Raw genomic sequence first — 17,833 nt, forward strand, 5'->3', positions numbered from 1 at the left:
TAAAATAAAGAAAATCATCATACCATAAAGCCTATGTTACAAAAAAAAATAGGTAAGTATCATTGTCTGGATGATATTTCTTGCCTAGAAAAAGGATGGAAAAATTTTAGAACATTTTTAAATACTGAGTTCTAAATAGTTGAACTAAACAGTACCATTGCTTTCTCTATAAGTTTTTCTTTAATGATTAGTTTTGAAAATTTACAGTAGATATATTGTATCTGTCAATATAATAATACTTTTCATTTTTTTCTGTTTTCAGTGCTGTCAGTAGTCTAAAATGGAACGAAAATGCTAACACAGAACAACAATAAACATCACTTAAGGGTATATTAGCAGTAAAACAACCACAAGGTCCATTAAGAGACTCAACACTTCGAGAATATAGGGCAACTTAATAGGCTGTTCTTTTTTGCATTACTGTCCACAGCCTCCTTGATGTTCCTGTTCAGTCATTAAGATTCTGGAACAGGCTCAGTGACTGGAAGTACCTAAATGAACACATTGTTTTGTAAGTGGCAGTCACCTGAGTGTTTGTTAAATGAATCACAAGTTATGGATCTTATTCTATGGATGCTGTTGCAAGCATGGGAGCACATCAGTGATAATCCAGGAAGCTCATCCTTTTGGAAGAATGTTTTACCAGCAGTGAGCTCATGAAATTTAACTAGATCAAGTGTATCATAAGAGATCCAATTTTTTTATGTTTTACTAATGACAGCTTGTAGACCTCAGCTCTCCCAGTTCCCTTTTGAGCCATATTTGAGAAAGCTGATAAGAAAGCATGGATGCTTGTTGCACACAAGTGATACTTTCAAAACCACAATGCACTTGTTTTAGAGTAGGAAACCTCAATGCAGATATACATTGTAAAGACCAAGGCCAATTTCCTTTCTTCACATTCTCAAGTTTTTCAAGCCCAGCTTTGGAGCTTTGTTCAGCTATACTCAAAAGCTTTGTTAGGTGAGTGAAGAACTTTTGCACCTTCGTGGTTTGAAATGAATTTTGGTGAATCTGTTCTTTACTCTGTGTGCCACAACACAGCATAGACTGATACATTTGTGACTTACAACTTCATGTGACATTGGACTTGCCCCATTACATGTTTTCCCTAAGAAACGCTCAGTCAACTTTACCTTAATTCCCATCAACTGTAGGTGTTGTTTGAAAAGCATTCCTTTGTTTGCTAAGAAGAGTATTGTTAGTTATTTATTTGTTTATTTATTTATTTATTTTTCACTTAGGCAAAGCACCCTTAATTGTTATATATATAACTTGGTATTTGCTAATTCTATGTTTTCCAAAATTTTAAAGATTTATTTACTTACTTGAAAGGCAGAGTTACAGAGAGGCAGAGGCAAGGGGAGAGGGAGGGAGAGAGAAAGAGAGAATTTTCCATCTGATGGCTCACTCCCGTAATGGCCACAATGGCTGGAGCCAGGCCACTCTGAAGCCTGGAATCAGCAGCTTCTTCTGGGTCTCTCACACAGGTGCAAAACTCAGGGACCGGACCGTCTTCTACTGCTTTCCTAGGCCATAACAGAGGGCAGGATCGGAAATGGGGCAGCCAGGACTTGAAATGGTGCCCATATGGGATGCTGGCACTGCAGGCTGCTGCTTTACCTGCTATGCCACAGTGCCTGCCCTGTGTTTTCCATATTTTGACAGATTCATTAACTAGACTGTAATAAAAAAAAAAAAACTTATGCTAATATACCTAGTCTTAATTTTATCACTGAATAACTGTGATGGCTTATTTTTAATTGACAAACTGAATAGAATGAGAGTCCCCAGACAATTTGGACAAACACCACCTTGGGTGTATCTTTTCTGGGTGAGAGTAATATTTAAACTTGTAGACAGAGTCAAGCAGATGGTGCCTCTTGCCCCTTAGGTAGGTGAGAGCCTCATACCTTCAGCTGAGGCCTGAAGAGATGAAGAATTTACCCTCCTCTGAGTAAAAGGAACTGCTTCTGCATAACTACCTTTGAAGTGAAACATGGATTTTCACCTGCTTCGGGGCTCAAATTGGAATGTAGTTTGCTGAGTATTGAGCCTGCTGGTATTCAAACTGAATCTCCAACCTCAGGCTGGCCCTGCAGAGTTGGTTTTCTGAGTCTTCCATCTGCCAACTGCAGATCTTCAGACTTCATTGGCTCCTGGGGGCCAATGTCTTTTAAGAAAATTTTCTCTTACTCCGTCTCTCATACATACATTTTATCATTCTGTTTCTCTGAGAAGTCCAATTAATTCAACAATTTCCCTTACATATTTACTGTTGTTAGTAAATGCTTTTTCTATTTTCATGCTTATTATTTCTCATATTTTTGTTAACTTAAAATTCAGGTAATTAAACATTGATTTTTTTAATGTATAGCTACATATATTTACAGTTAAAATTTATGGAGCTGAAATCTAGGTGATCTGTTTCCAGAAATTCTATATTGCTACACTCTATACTTGATCTAGGAGTAAAATTTATGATATCTGAATTGGAATGAGACTTCACACTTGTATTATATTTTTAGGAGCTCAGTCTCTTAAAAATCTATTGTGCAAGTAACACATCAATAACTTGTAACTACTTTAGAAACATGAGCTCACTACATTTTGGTGTCTTGAAGGTTTAAATTTAGGTGTGTTTTCAAGTGATTTAGTGTTCAAAGGCTGCATAGATATTATTTCTGCCTTACTTGTGTATTAGTCTGTTAGCTTACAAATAATGCCATGTGTTTCTCTCACTATAGTGTGAATATTTGTGGCATCACAACACAAGCGCATTATAACTAACCTTCAATGTAATGATATTAAGAGGTGAGGGTATTAGTTTGAAGATGATGATAGAGCACTCATGAATGCCATATGGGCCTTTTCAAAAGAGTCCTAAGGAAGTTTGTCCCTTTTTGCCATGAGTGGACAGAGAGGAAGTAGAGAAATTATGTATTAAACATTTGCTGAATCTGCCTGGCAGTTTCATTTAAACTTTCTTGCTTCCGAAGTTGTGAGCGATAAATGGTTATTGTTTATAATTCATTCAGTGTGTAGTATTTTCCTGTAGTAACAGATGAACTTTGACATTCTATTCAGAAATTAAAACCCTATAATAAGCTAGACTAGAAGATAATCTAGCTATTCTAGTTGAAGTGTAAATATTTGAACTAGAATTTCTCTTGCCTTAGTTTTTACAATACTTCATGTCATATGCTGTCATTGTGTTATTGCAGCCATTCCAATGTTAAAAATTGACCTCAGTATTAGAATTTACTCTTTTTTTTATAGTACATATAATGACAAAGCCATAGAAATCATTATTTTAAGGTTTACACTTCCATCATTTTATCAATCAGTGTCAGTCATTTGCAATTTTGGGAATAGACTAGTAGATCCACACACATTATTGCTAGTCTTTATTTGTAACTATCAGAGTAATTTCTGTGTGCCACACTTATACTCAATGCTAATAAATTCATAAATTGAACATTTTCCTCATGTTAAATCAATTATAATATCGGCTACTATTTGGTTTTGAATACACTAGGAAAGATGCATTCATTCATTAAGAATAAATAATTTTAAAAGATAAAAAGAATATATGCATCTTACTGCTTGGTAAAGAAATGGATTGATAGAGAATGTAATAGTGAAATAAAAATTAAATAAAGATCTCTCTTTTGTCCAAAGCATCGTATTATCTTATGAAGCTATGTCCATGAGAATAAACTATTTTTATTTACCATTTCTTCCAAAACCTGTCAATCTCTGCACATTATCCTTTAACATATAGATATGCACACTAAAATGTACAAAAGGACATCTTGATTCTAATTTTCCATAATCAAATCTAGCCCATATATTCTTAGATATTGTCCTGAAGATTCACATTCTTTATGTGCCATCACAAGGTTTTAAAATCATGCTTTCCCTTTCCATACTGAAAATATAGATTAAGATGAAGTGTATATGGGCATTAAAATTGCAGAGCAGATTGACCACACAGATCCAGAATAGATATATACCTACAGAGTACTTGGGCTGTTTGTTAGGGCAACAAAACTGACCAATAGTGAATAGTACATCTCTGAGAGACAGAGGCAAAGAAATAGGTCTTCTATCTACTGGTTCACTCTCCAAATGGCTGCAACAGTTGGAGCTGAGCCAATCCGAAGCCGGGGCCAGGAACTTCTTCGGGGTCTCCCATGTGGGTGCAGGGGCCAAAGGACTTGGGTTGTCTTCTACTGATTTCCCAGGCCACAGCAGAGCGCTGGATCGGAAGTGGAGCAGCTGGAATTCAAACTGGTGCCCATATGGGATGCCGGCACTGCAGGCAATGGCCTTGCTCACTATTCCACAGTGCTGGCCCCTCTCTGGAGGATTTTTTAAACTGCTGTAACAGTCACTAAGGTAAACTCATTTTTTAATTTCACTTTCCACTTTATGAAATACCTTCATATACAAGCATTCATTTTTTTAAAAAATTTTATTTTAAAATTTATTCTATTACATATTTAATTTATTACATTATAATTATTATATATATTATATATTATAATTTATTCTATTACATAATTAATGTAATACAGCTATATCAGGAGGACAAAGTAGAGCTTACTCGAATGAGTAGAAGAATAGCAATATACATTCACAGAGAAAGAGATTTGAACTGGAAGCAAGAATGAATAGAATTTTTTAAAAGATTTTATTTATTTATCTGAGAAGTAGGGTGACATATATTGAAAGGAAGAAACAGAGAGAAATGTCTTCCATCTGCTGATTTGTTCCCAAAATGGCCACAATGGCCAGAGCTGTGCAGATCTGAATCCAGGAGCTTCTTCCTCGGCTCCCACACAGGTGAAGGGGCCCGAGGACTTGGGCCATCTTCTATTGCTTTCCCAGGCCACAGCAGAGAGCTGGAACAGAAGTGGAGCAGCTTGGACTGGAACAGGTACCCATATGGGATGCCAGCATTGCAGACCGAGGATTAACCTAATACACTACAGTGCCGGCCCCTTATCAATAGAATTTTATCAGATGACAAAGAACAAAAAATATTCCCAGGAATAACAACAAAACACTCGAAACTATCAAGAAAAATATATGCTCGGGTAGTAAAACAGATGTTAATGAGGAAAAAATGCATTATGTATTGGATCATATGATGGGACACAAATGTGGAAAATTATCCATTTTAGGTCGACATTTCCCTGCCATTCCAAAATTCATTGGGCATTTCTTACAACAAAGAATAATTCTAGAATTATACACAATTTGGATATTTAGTTGAAATTAAATTTCCTAGAATTGTCTATTTTATTGACTATTTTTGTGGTTTTCTTTTGTTGCTGATGCTGTTTTTAAAGCTTTATTTATTTATTTATTTTTTAAAGATTTATTTCATTTATTTGAAGACAGATTTACAGAAAGAGGTAGAGACAGAGATAAAGGTGTTCTGTCCTCTGGCTCACTCCCTAGATGGCACAACGGCCGTAGCCAGGAGCCAGGAGCTTCTTCTGGGTCTCCCATGTGGGTACACGGGCCCAAGATGTTGGACCATCTTCTGCTGCTTTCCAAGGCCATAGCAGAGAGCTAGATTGGAAGAGGAGCAGCAGGGACTAGAACCGGTGCCCATATGGGATGATGGCACTTTAGGTCAGGGCCTTAATCCTCTGTGCCGCGGTGCCGACCCCTAAAGCTTTATTTATTTGAAAGAGTTACACAGAGAAAGAAGGAGAGGCAGAGAGAAAGGTCGGTCTTCCATCTACTGGTTCACTCCCTAATTGGCTACAAAGGCCAGAGCTGCAGCCATCTGAAGTCAAGAGCCAGGAGCTTCTTCAGGGTCTCCCACATGCAGGGGCCTAAGTACTTGAGCCATATTATACTGCTTTCCAGGCAATAGCACAGAATTGGAACAGAAGTGGAGCAGTCGGGACTTGAACCATTGCCCATATGGGATGCAAGTACTGCAGGCGGCTTTTACCCGCTACCTAAGAGCACCAGCCCGCATATACATTACTTTTTAGTATTCTATAGATTAGTTACTACAAATCAGAGAAAACTTTTGTCTTTTTAATAATGGTTTATTTCACGAAGCATAATATTCTCCATCTGCATCAATTTTGTTGCAAAATACAGAACTTTGTTCATTTTTATGGCACAAGAGTATTCCATTATAAATTCCACATATTTTCTTATCTAGTCAACATTTGATGGACATGTAGATTGTAGTTATTGTGAATTGAGCTGTTATAAACATGAGGATATGGCCCTTTCAGTGGCTCATAGAAGCAGAATACAATCCACCCAGTTGACAGCTGCACAGCTGACATGACAAACAAATCTACATGTGTGGGGGAACAGTGGAGAGAGGATTCATAGGAAACAAAAATGTTCACTGATGAACACAAGTTAGTATCCGATGCACATTAATAAATCTCTCAGAAGATTAAATAGGTCAATCAAAAATTAACTAACGATCATAAATATTTGAACAAGTTCAATATGCATAGAGAAACCTATTCTTCTGAATAAGAAAATACAGACTTGAGGCTGGTGTTGTAGCATGATAGATTAAACTGCTGTTTGCATACCATATCAGAGTGCAAGCTCAAGTCTCGTCTGCTGCGCTTTGGGTCCAGCTTCTTAGTATTGCACCTGGGAAGGCAGCAGAACACGGCCCAAGTGCTTGGGCCCTGGCCACACATGTGTGAGACGCACGTGAGGCTCCAGGTTCCTGGCTTTGGCCTGGCCCAGCCTCGGCTATTGCAACCATTTCGGAAATTAACCAGCGGAAGGAAGATCTCTCCCTTTCTTCTTTCTATTAGTGATTTTCAAACAGATAAATAAATCTTTAAAACATCTTTAAAAAAAAAAAACAAGCTTCATATGTATTTAGAGATACTTAGAGATAATATTTTTCTAAGAAATTTGAGTTTTACCTAAAATTAAATACTTTATCCCAAATGTATAAAAATCACATTAAGTATTACAAAAGAGGGGAACATTTTAAAACCATTTTGTAAAACAGGCATCATGCTGATATCAAAAAATTACAATCTAGGAAATTTGCAGGCTGATCTTTCTTACAGTACATAATGAATACTGCTATATAACATAGTATCTAAATACATATGACATTATTTATGGAGAAATTCCAACCTATCCAATTGATTTTACCCAAGTGATGGAACTAAAAATTAGCAAACTAATTATGACAAAAATTAATACCAAAATGCATCTTCTACAACATAAAGTATACTAAAATGATTCAATGAATAAAGTTGAACAGCCAGGTTTAGGAAATGGGGGAGGGAACTCTGGGTATGGCAAGTAGTTCACAGACCAAGTAACTTCCCCCAAGAATATGGTCAAGAGCTTAAGTACATGGAGTACCATGTGCCAGGATTCAAAACATCTCAAAAAATCTAAAAAAATTAATAGTGTAGATGTCTTATAAGAAAATCTTCATTAAATATCCATATTATTAATAATTTATATTTTCATTGTTCTGAATTGCTTTATGTTAACACTTTATATCTTAACTTTTTAAAATTTATTTTTAAAATATTTTTATTTATTTACTTTAAGAGGTAAAGTTACAGAGAGAGGGAGAGATAGAGAGAAAGGTACTATATCTACTGGTTCACTCATCCAATGGCTGCAAGTGCCAGAGCTGGGCCCATCTGAAACCAGGAGTCAGGAGCCTCTTCCAGGCTTCCATGGTGGTGCAGGAGCATAAGCACTTGGGTCATCATCCATTGCTCTTCCAGCCATAGCAAAGAGCTGAACAGGAAAAGGAGAAGCCAGGACAGGAACCAGCGCCCACATAGGATGCAAGCATCACTGGCGAGGGCTTAGCCTTCTACGGCACAGCCCCTAAAATTTATTTGAAAGGGCAGAGAGACAAAGAGAAATAAAGACAGGAGCCACCAATTTAATGGATTTTCTAGCCTATTGCTCACTCCCTACATGTCCTCAATAGCCGGGGCAAATAAGCCAAACTGATGCCAGAACTCTTGATATGAGTGTTGGTTTCTCATGTATGTATTAAGGACACAATGAATTGAGCCATCATTTGATACTTTCCAGGTTTCACGACAGCAGGAAGATTGATTGGAATCCAAGAATCTGAAACTTGAATTACACACTCCAATAAGGGATGCAGGTACACCAAGAAGTTCTTAACTTTGAAGCAAATACCCACCATCACAGTTTAAATGAATGAGATAATAACTAGTATAAAATTGAACTTTTAAGAGTTAATAACAAATATACATTGTTTGTCAAATGTTCACATTTGAACTTTATGTATAGTTATTTATATAGGTGTCCATCAAATCCCCATTCATTAAAGCAATTCTATTTTTTAAAAGATTTTATTTATTTATTTGAGAAGTAGAGTTACAGACAGTGAGAGGGAGAGACAGAAAGAAAGATCTTCCGTCCGCTGGTTCACCACCACCCCCCCCCCCCCAAATGGCCGCAATGGCCGGAAATGCGCTGATCTGAAGCCAGGAGCCAGGAGCTGCTTCTGGGTCTCCCATGCGGGTGCAGAGGCCTAAGGACTTCGACCATCTTCTACTGCTTTCTCAGGCCATAGCAGCGAGCTGGATGGGAAGAGGAACAGCCAGAACTAGAATCGGCACCCATATGGGATGCGGGTGCCACAGCAGAGGATTAATCTACTGTACAACAACACTGGCCCCAGCAAATTTATTTCTTTATTATACAGAAGTCATTATTACAGCACATTATACTTTCTTGCTTGTCAATTTCCTCCATTATATGAATATTCCTACAGGTAAAATTAATAGATGAATATTTGGTTTTCAAACAGATAAATTGTTTATATAGTAGTTGCTTATAAAAGCTTATGGCATTATACCTTACATATAACATTCTAAGTCTTATTGCATGATTAATTTAGCACACCAGGGCAGCAATTTTTGAAACTGTATGTAGTGACTTCAAAGGAAAAAAAAACTAATGAATCTGTAAAATATTTTCCAACTGGTGAATCATGAATACTTGGAGGAACTGATCATGCGATTTTGGGGGCTTATGACAAGGTGAAGAGAGATGTCTTTATTTAGGGAAAATAGATTGAGACTATTGAAAAAATCCTTCTTCCTCTGAAAATCACTTCAGTGATTTCAAGTTACTTTAACACTTCTTTTAAAAATTGAAAGCATGTAAAATAAAATTAATGGAGTCACAGTATCAGAAATTCAAATACATTTTCTAAATGGACTCCATCAAATGTGACAAGCAGTTCTACATGATTTATTCTTAATGTATTAACTCTTACTTTAGTAACAGAGTGATGTATTATTAAATTAGTGACTTGCTCTAAATACTTCCATTGACTGCATGTCATTCTAAATGTTCAACATCTACACTTCATAAATGACCTTATGTTGTTCTTTATGGAACATCACGACAAGTGAAGAAATGGAGATGATCTTTGACAATTGAATGAAGCAATCAAACATATTTTTATGCTATACGATTGGTCTCAGTTCCAATAGCTTTCTTCCATTGAAATAGTAGTTGAACTTCTGGAACTCTGGGCAAGTAGTTCCATGTCACAGGTGTAGGATTTGATGTATGAAATTCTAAAGAGAAATGCCAGATAAGCTATCTGTTAAATAATTTGCTTTAAGAAAGTCATTAAAAATTTCAATTTGTTCACATTGATCACAAAATAGATGAAAATTACAACCATCTAATGTGGAAGCTGTACATAAGAAATAACACTCAGTGAAAATATTATTTTGAGTTAAGCATTCTAATGTATCATGTGAAGCTTGATATGTTGGAGTTGCTATAAGAACAGTAGTTGATATATTGGAAGCAATAGCAGCCATAAGTTGTAGACAGGTGCCACCAGGAAAAACAAATTAAGCATATGGAAAGTTATGGTATCATTATTTACCGTTTTTAAAAGATATCTTTTAGAATATTATAATAGTATTAACTGCTATTAATGTAAAAATTATGGGCACTAAAATTTTGAGTCCCCTTAAAGAATTATATGTTATTCCTAATTTATGTACTAGTCTGAGGATATGAGAAAAATTGAAATAGAATGTTCATGTTACCTAAATGTTCAAGAAGGTTTTCACCATATTTTGTGCTCTGGAAAATCATTAAACTCATTACATTTGAGATTTTTAAGAATGATATAGAGCTTTGAAATGTTAAAATATTTAGAGTTCCTCTTTAATTCAAATGAATTCAGGATAGTCAGTGTGATGATAGAAGGGAAGATTTATGAGAAACATAGAATTGAAATTCCAAATGCCTTATATATTTCCCACAGTGAATATTGTCTAGATTTATTTTCATGCTATCATTGTGATAAAATAATCCATGAGAATAAAGTATTCTTTTGGATTTCAAATTGCTTAAATATGGAGTTAGTGCTATTACATTTTCTGATTTCCTACCAGAATTTTTTATAAAAAGTTCCACATAGATGTCAGAATCTAGATTTATATGTGTGTTATTATTAGTAGGTCTGCAGAGACCTCTTGCTCTGCTCTGTGATTCATAAATCTTTAGGCAATTGAGTTCCTAAACCAAAAAAAAATAAGAAGTACATATTTATCTTCTCACAGAAAACAGACCTGAGAAATTACCACTTTGTTTCTTTCCATACCATAAAATATATTCATTTTCTTATTGAAATAATGAACAAGATTTTTATGTATACTTAATATATGATTTTAAATGCTATTTATTTCATTATGTTTTGTTACTAAATATTATTTACCATAATTATCACCATTAAACATAGCTCTAAAAAGAATATTTGCATTAAATCATAAAACTTTTCTGTCAGTTCAAACCTGTGGTAAACTGCCTATTCTCCCTAAACCCTGAATCTCAAGATTTAGTTATATATCCGAGAAGTTAAATACAATAAAAGATAATGATGTGGATTTCCAAAAATCCTTTCATGATGAATATGTGTCAAAAATAGAGCTTGTAACTCTCTGAGAAAATTTGATTTTGTCTCTCATGGCTTTACAATCAAATCCCTGCTATCAGTAGAAATTTTTAGTTTGTATAATCCATTTCATAAATTGAGAAAAGCAGTACCTCATGGGATTTAAGGCAGTAAATGATTGAAAATACTAAATTCTTCATAAGAAATGAACATCATAGATAATGATTTTTTTAGCCAACATGTATCAAAGATAATTTATTGTTGTGCCTTACCATTACATAACATCATGCTTAATTAATCTTAATATCTATGTCTGAGGAAATAAAAGAGAATGTCTCATAATTTTTAGGCATAGTTCTCTCTTTTTTAGTAATGTAGATAAAACCAGAGTCTTTCCAATTAATAGCAATGCCCATATACTCTAAATTAGGAAGAGAGCTCACTACACATCACTGGTAAACAGCTCTATGAATTCGGTTTAAGACTAATACAACCTGGGAATATTACATTATATTGAGCTCAAAAGAGAATAACATTGTTATTATAGAAAGGAGACTTGCATACACACACACACACACACACACTCACATAGAGCCACTGTGGTAATTTGAGTAATAACTACTTCTGATACTTCAGAATCAAAACTTTGTTTTTGATCACAACAATGAGACTTTGTCCTTTGAAATATGATTGTAAAATTATATTAAGAAAAGGAAATTGTGTAGGTCATTAATTTGTTAAAATTTTATACAGTATAAATAATTCAAATAGAGTTTATAAACATAAAAAGGGAAATCATGTATATATTTATAGTTATGGCCACTAGTGATTTGGTTGTATACTTTGAATTTATTTTCCTTCCAGGAAATGTATTTGCTTTGTGAAAATAGAATAAAAATAAAACAAATGTATATTATCAAGATAGGGAGTCTGGAAAAATGCACAGCTATTGCTTTTGGTTTAGGTCTTTTAAATATTCTATAATTTTAGATCTCTTTGTGAAAATAAACAAAAAATTGATCAGCTTTCATTTATTATCACAATAAATGTGTCAATGTCTGAAAATTTAGTTGAATTAAGCATGCCATATTAGTTTTTAAATTATTCATTTGCCCCTATACCTGTCTAACTTTAGAACTCCTCTGTATGTTGTAGAATTAGATAATTAAGAAAAATGAATCTGTGTAGAAACACTGGAGAGTTAGCAAAACATAGAACTGGACCAGATTCTGGTGTAGGGTGAAGGACCAGGAATTTGAGCCAGTATTCCCACCCACTGTTTCTTCTGAATAGAGACACCTGGAGATTTTACAGCATCTTTGGCATCCCTCTGCAAGTTGGAGAAACAAGAGGATTAAGGTATCATGTTTCCTAAAAGTGCTTCCAGTCAAGGTGAATAAAATCAACAAATTTTGTCATCAACAGTACAAAAAAGCACAATTAAACACAGTCAATGATGTGCCAGTCCTCTCAGAGAAACCAATAAAACGTCAATGAGTTAAATTAAAGAACATCTATACAAATTGATGACAGTATAGCTTAAAACACAGAAAGTAATTCTAAGATTTAAATCCTTTCCAAAAATATCACTAGGAAGCTTTCTTAAAAATTAAAAAAGAATGTTTTATATTATATAGAAATTCACCTTGAAAACTAAAATTTTATATATTTATATCAATTTGAAGACTCAATTCTCAATGATAAATTCATTATAAAGTTTGACATAACTGAGAGAGCTTTGACAGTGCAAGTGTAGAGATTAACATGATCTATAAAACAAGACATCCATCAACTTGCATTTCATCTTTAAAATCTTCGAGGATGTTGGCGCTGTGCAATAGCAGGTAACGTGGCTGCCTGAGACTCTGGCATCCCATAGGGGTGTCAGTTCGAGTTCTGGCTTCTCCATTTCCCATCAAGCTCCCTGTTAATGTTCCTGAAAGCAGCAAAAGTGGTCCAAGTCCTTGGGCCCTTGAATCCACTTGGGAGATCCAGAAGAAGCTCTGACTCCTGGCTTTCGTCTGGCCTAGTCCAGGGTATTGTGGCCATTTGGAAAGTGAAGCAGCAGATGGAATGTCTATCTCTCTGTCTCTACCTGTAACTCTGCTTTTCAAATAAATAATCTTTTAAAAATTAATTTTATTTTTTCTGATGATTTTATTTGAAGGTCTGTATAAATGAGCCCACTGCTTTAAGCTTTTGTGGATAATTGTTATGATGGCAATATTTTAATTCTGATGGTAGACACATAAAAATGCACATTTTTTCTAGCGATTATTTTTTCTATGTGATTTTTATTTCAAAATAACAAGTTTTTCAGATTATTTCAAATACCAATTTTGCAAAAACTTTTTAGTAGGACTCTTTATCTAGACTTTCTATTTCAGGATAGTGTTAAATTTGGAAAAAAATGTGAAATAGTACAGATAGTTTCCATATACCCAGCTTCCCATATTGTTAACATCTTATTTCAGTATGTTTTCAACAATGCATAAACCACACCTAGCTTTCACTTATTTTAACACAAATTCTTTCTACCCTCTAAATCAGAAGCTGTCATCTAACATAATTATTTTATGGAAATACTTAATGATTTGAATACTCTTTGTAACTGCCAGTGAATTCTTATATAGTCAATAAATTATCATTGGAGAAATCATCTATATTTTGTAAGAATGTTTAGGAGCTGGAATTTGGTGTAGCCAGTTAAATTGCTACATGCGATGTTGGAATCCCATATAAGCATTGGTTCATGTCCTAGCTGTTCCGCTTCTGATCCAGCCTCCTGCTAATGACCTGAGAAAAACAGCAGAAGATGGCCCAAGTGTTTGGGTCCCTACACCCATGTAGGAGAATCAAATGAAGTCCCTGGTTCCTGGCTTCAGCCTGTCTTAACACTCGCCATTTGGCCATCTGGGGAGTGAAGATCTCTCTCTCTCTCTCTCTCTCTCTCTCCCCCCCCCCCTCTTTTTCTCTCTCTGTGTGTGTGTGTGTGTATGTGTATTGTGTGTGTATCTCCCTCTCTCTGTAGTCCTGTCTTCCAGATAAATAAACAAGTCTTTTGTCGAAAAAATGTTTATATTACAATAATTAATATTCACTAGATATAGTTCCTGCTTCCTGGCTTCAGTCTGGCTAAGCCTTGGATGTTGTGGTTATTTGGGGAGTTAACCAGTGGATGGAAGCACTCTCTCTTATTCTCTCTCTTACTGTTCTTCTCTCTTTCATTCTGTCTTAAAAGTAAATAAATAAATGAGTCACTCCTTTAAAACAGAATAATTAAAAGATACTCAACAAAATACACGACAATATGGATAGACAATTAAAATGAAATTAGGAAATCAATGCACGATATGAATGAGAAATTTGGCAAAGAATCGATGTATGGAAAATGAACCAGAGAGAAATCTGAGAAATGAAGAATTCAATATGTCAAAAAATATACTTGAAAATCTCAACAACAAACTAGATCAAGAAGAATATGTAATATCTGAACATGAAGACAGTTCTTTTGATATATTGCACTCAGACCAAAAAAAAAAAAAAAAAGAGAGGAGAGAGAGAGAGAGAGAGAAACACATAACAAAAAGGATGAAGATAGTTTCTGAGACTTTTGGGCACCATTAAACAAATACTCAATTTATCAGAATTCCTTAGGTAGAGGAGCAGTGTAAAGATGTAGAAAACTATTCAACAAAATAATAGCTGAGAGCTTCTCCAATCTGGAGGTAGATATGAACATATAAATACAAGAAGCCCATAGATCCCAAACAAACATTATTAGATATTGTTCTCACTGCAACACACAGTCAAACTCTCAAAAGTACAACACAGAGAATTCTAAGTTCTGCAACAGAAAGATGGCAGGTCATTTTGAGGATAGGACAGGCTCCACTTATGAAGAATGGCTTTGAATATAAATAGTATAACTTACCAATCAGAAAGGTACACAGACTGGCTGAATGCATGAAAAAAGGCCAAACAATATTATATCTACAAGAAACTCACTTCATCTGAAAACCCACACAGATTGAGTCCAAAAATAAACAACGCATGTGAACAGAAACTAAAAGGAGGAAGGAGTACCTGTACTTCTATCAGACAAAATAGTTTTTAAGGCAATAACTGTAAAAGGCATAAGAAGATCACAACATAATGAACAAGGGATTAATTCTACAAGAAAATGCCACTATTTTAAATATATATGAATGCCGTATTAAAACAACCAATTTTGTAAGACAAACATTTCTAGAAATAAAGGGAGAAATCAGCTCCAACACAATAAAAGTGGGTGTTAAAGTTTGAGTACGATTAGTCTCCCCTCCCCCCTCAAATCATGGCAGTAAAAACTCCGATTTTTTTGCATGTGTCCATGTTCTGAGACTCTATGGGAGGTTGACCTTAGAGATGGAATATGCGGATAGAAATGGACTATATGAAGGAAATTTAAACAGAGCAAAATGTTGAGGTATCAACCTGGGTGTTATTGACTATTAGTTGTACATTGAGAATCAGGAACAAAAATGAGCTGACATTATTTTTTCTGTGTAGCCACATTCACTTAAAAGTAGAAACTAGAAACTTAAATCAGTTCTATCATCCCTTCCAGTACAGATTCAATTTCAGTGAATTTACTTTTTACCTTATATATCACTGTGATAACATCAGTATAAAAAAGATTATAAATTAACTTGAACCAGCAGTCCATTTGTGAAAGGTTAGCTTTTAAATTCAAAGAAACATGCCTGTCTTCTTAAATTGAGATATGTAAACAAATAAATACAGAACACTATTGCAATTTCTGCAGTGAATCTATGACCAATATTTTTCAACCCTTCTTTATATATTTATCAGAATTGCATTTGTCAAACTGTTACAAATTATGTTCATGACAATAACTAAATCATATTTTGGTTATTTATTTTTCCATCTAAACTTCATTATTACATTTGCATCTCTCAGCTGCAGAGTTTTATGTTATTTAAATGATTTCAGTAGAGTTTGTTTTACAGTTGTTTGTCTATAAATAATTTCCAATTTTATTAAGGCATATCTGTTAAGAGCCAGACTTGCATGTTATTTTATTCCTAACTTCACTTTTAGTTCTACATTATTAGCTACTTATAAATTAATTTAGCATTAATGAAAATTAAAAATTCTCTTAAAAGTATACATTATCCCTAATTTTATGTAAAGCACATGGGAGTGTATATTCTTATATAAAAGCATTTTATTTGAACATTTTCATCAATACTAGATTTTTAGAAAATAAAAATTGCAGTTATACTTCACAAGAAAAGGAAAACAATGAGGATATGCAGATTTCATACAACACTTACTATATATGTATTTATGTAGTAGGAAATCAGTTGTGTTAAATTTGACTTTAAAATCCATTTTTAAAAGATTTTCAGGGGCCGGCGCAGTGGTGCACTAGGTTATTCCTCCACCTGCAGCTCTGGCATCCCATATGGGTGCTGGGTTCTAGTCCCGGTTGCTCCTCTTCCAATCCAGCTCTCTGCTGTGGCCAGGGAGGGCAGTGGAGGATGGCCTAAGTGCTTGGGCCCCTGCACCCGCATGGGAGACCAGGAGGAAGCTCCTGGCTCCTGGCTTCGGATCAGCACAGCTCCGGCTGTTGCAACCATTTGGGGAGTGAACCAATGGAAGGAAGATCTTTCTCTCTGTCTCTCTCTCTCACTGTCTGGAACTCTACCTGTCAAATAAATAAATAAAAATCTTTAAAAAAATTAAAAAAAAAATTTCAAATATCGAGAAGGATGATCTCATTAATTATTGAGTGAAATAAATAAAATATTAACATATAAATATTATTACTTGAACACCCACATATGTAAATATTTTAAAAATAAGGAAGTGCAAAAAGGAGCCAGTGTTTTACACAGTGGATTTAGCTGATGCTTTCAATGCTGGTATCTCATATTGGAATGTCCGTTTGAATTTGGCCACCATACTTCTGGTCCAGCTTTCTGCTAATACCTGGGAAGGCAGCAGAAGATGGGCCATGTACCAAGGCTCCTGCCACCCCATTCTGGATCCTGGCTTCAATCTGGTACAATCCTGGTTGTTGCTGTCATTTGTGGAGTGAACTAGTGGATAGGTGATCTCTCTCCCTCTGTTCATGGAGGGAAGGTGGGTGGGAAGTATCATTATGGGCTTAAAATATTATTTATGAAATTATGGGCTTATATATTATGGGCTTAAAGTAGTATATATGAAATTTGTTATTTTTGTGTTAATTAATTAGTTTTAAAAGTACAAAGAAATTGAAATATGTAGAAAGAATATTTGTAATTTAGATGTTAATTTTGAAGATAACAATTACATGTATATCTGTATTCCTAATGACAGATTTCCAGCAATGCATGTGAGCTATTACAGGCTCATGAATTAAACTAAGTAATTAAAAACAACCAAATGGAACAGAACAAACTAGAAATTATCCAACTGCATCGACCAAATTAAGGTAAGGATATTATTGAGTGAAACATCTTTTTAATGTGCATGGAATAGATAATTCACAGGATGTTAACGAAATAAAATAAACGTATGTATTAGTGCATGGAACACACTGAGACTGTGCATGTGTGTATATATGTGTGTGTGGTGTTTTTACATGTATATATATATATATATATGTAAATGTCTGTCAATACGTATTTATATCCAGTGAGGGCTCTTTAAGCATTTCATGAAAAATGTATATTATGGCAAAATTATGCATTAATTTCAGAAATCTTTTAATAAAATAAACATCTTTCAGTTTCATTTTCTCACAAACTTTTTGGAGTATTCTCTTGTATATCTTATTTGTATGTTTATATGTGAACAGTTTCAATGTACACTTTAACATGATTATTTTCATATTAA

At 34.6% G+C, this 17,833-nt stretch overlaps 1 long non-coding RNA gene across 6 annotated transcripts in view; it reads left to right on the plus strand.

Moving 5' to 3' along the window:
- LOC149122327 (uncharacterized) overlaps positions 1 to 17,499 on the plus strand; it is a 29,235-nt gene extending 11,736 nt beyond the window's left edge. Inside the window, exons 3-6 of one of the 6 annotated variants that reach the window (XR_016220664.1) lie at positions 263 to 963; positions 4,248 to 4,401; positions 8,083 to 8,158; positions 17,315 to 17,499. This is a non-coding gene — a long non-coding RNA (uncharacterized LOC149122327). Of the gene's footprint in view, positions 1 to 262; positions 3,536 to 4,247; positions 4,402 to 8,082; positions 8,252 to 17,314 lie in introns of those variants that run through there. The other 5 variants (XR_016220663.1, XR_016220667.1, XR_016220669.1 and 2 more) reach the window with 5 other exon arrangements.
- The last annotated feature ends 334 nt before the right edge of the window (positions 17,500 to 17,833 follow it).

The sequence above is a fragment of the Oryctolagus cuniculus genome, chromosome 14 (assembly GCF_051225735.1).
Source record: "Oryctolagus cuniculus isolate XC-2025 breed Fujian yellow rabbit chromosome 14, ASM5122573v1, whole genome shotgun sequence".
Taxonomy (NCBI): Eukaryota; Metazoa; Chordata; class Mammalia; order Lagomorpha; family Leporidae; genus Oryctolagus; species Oryctolagus cuniculus.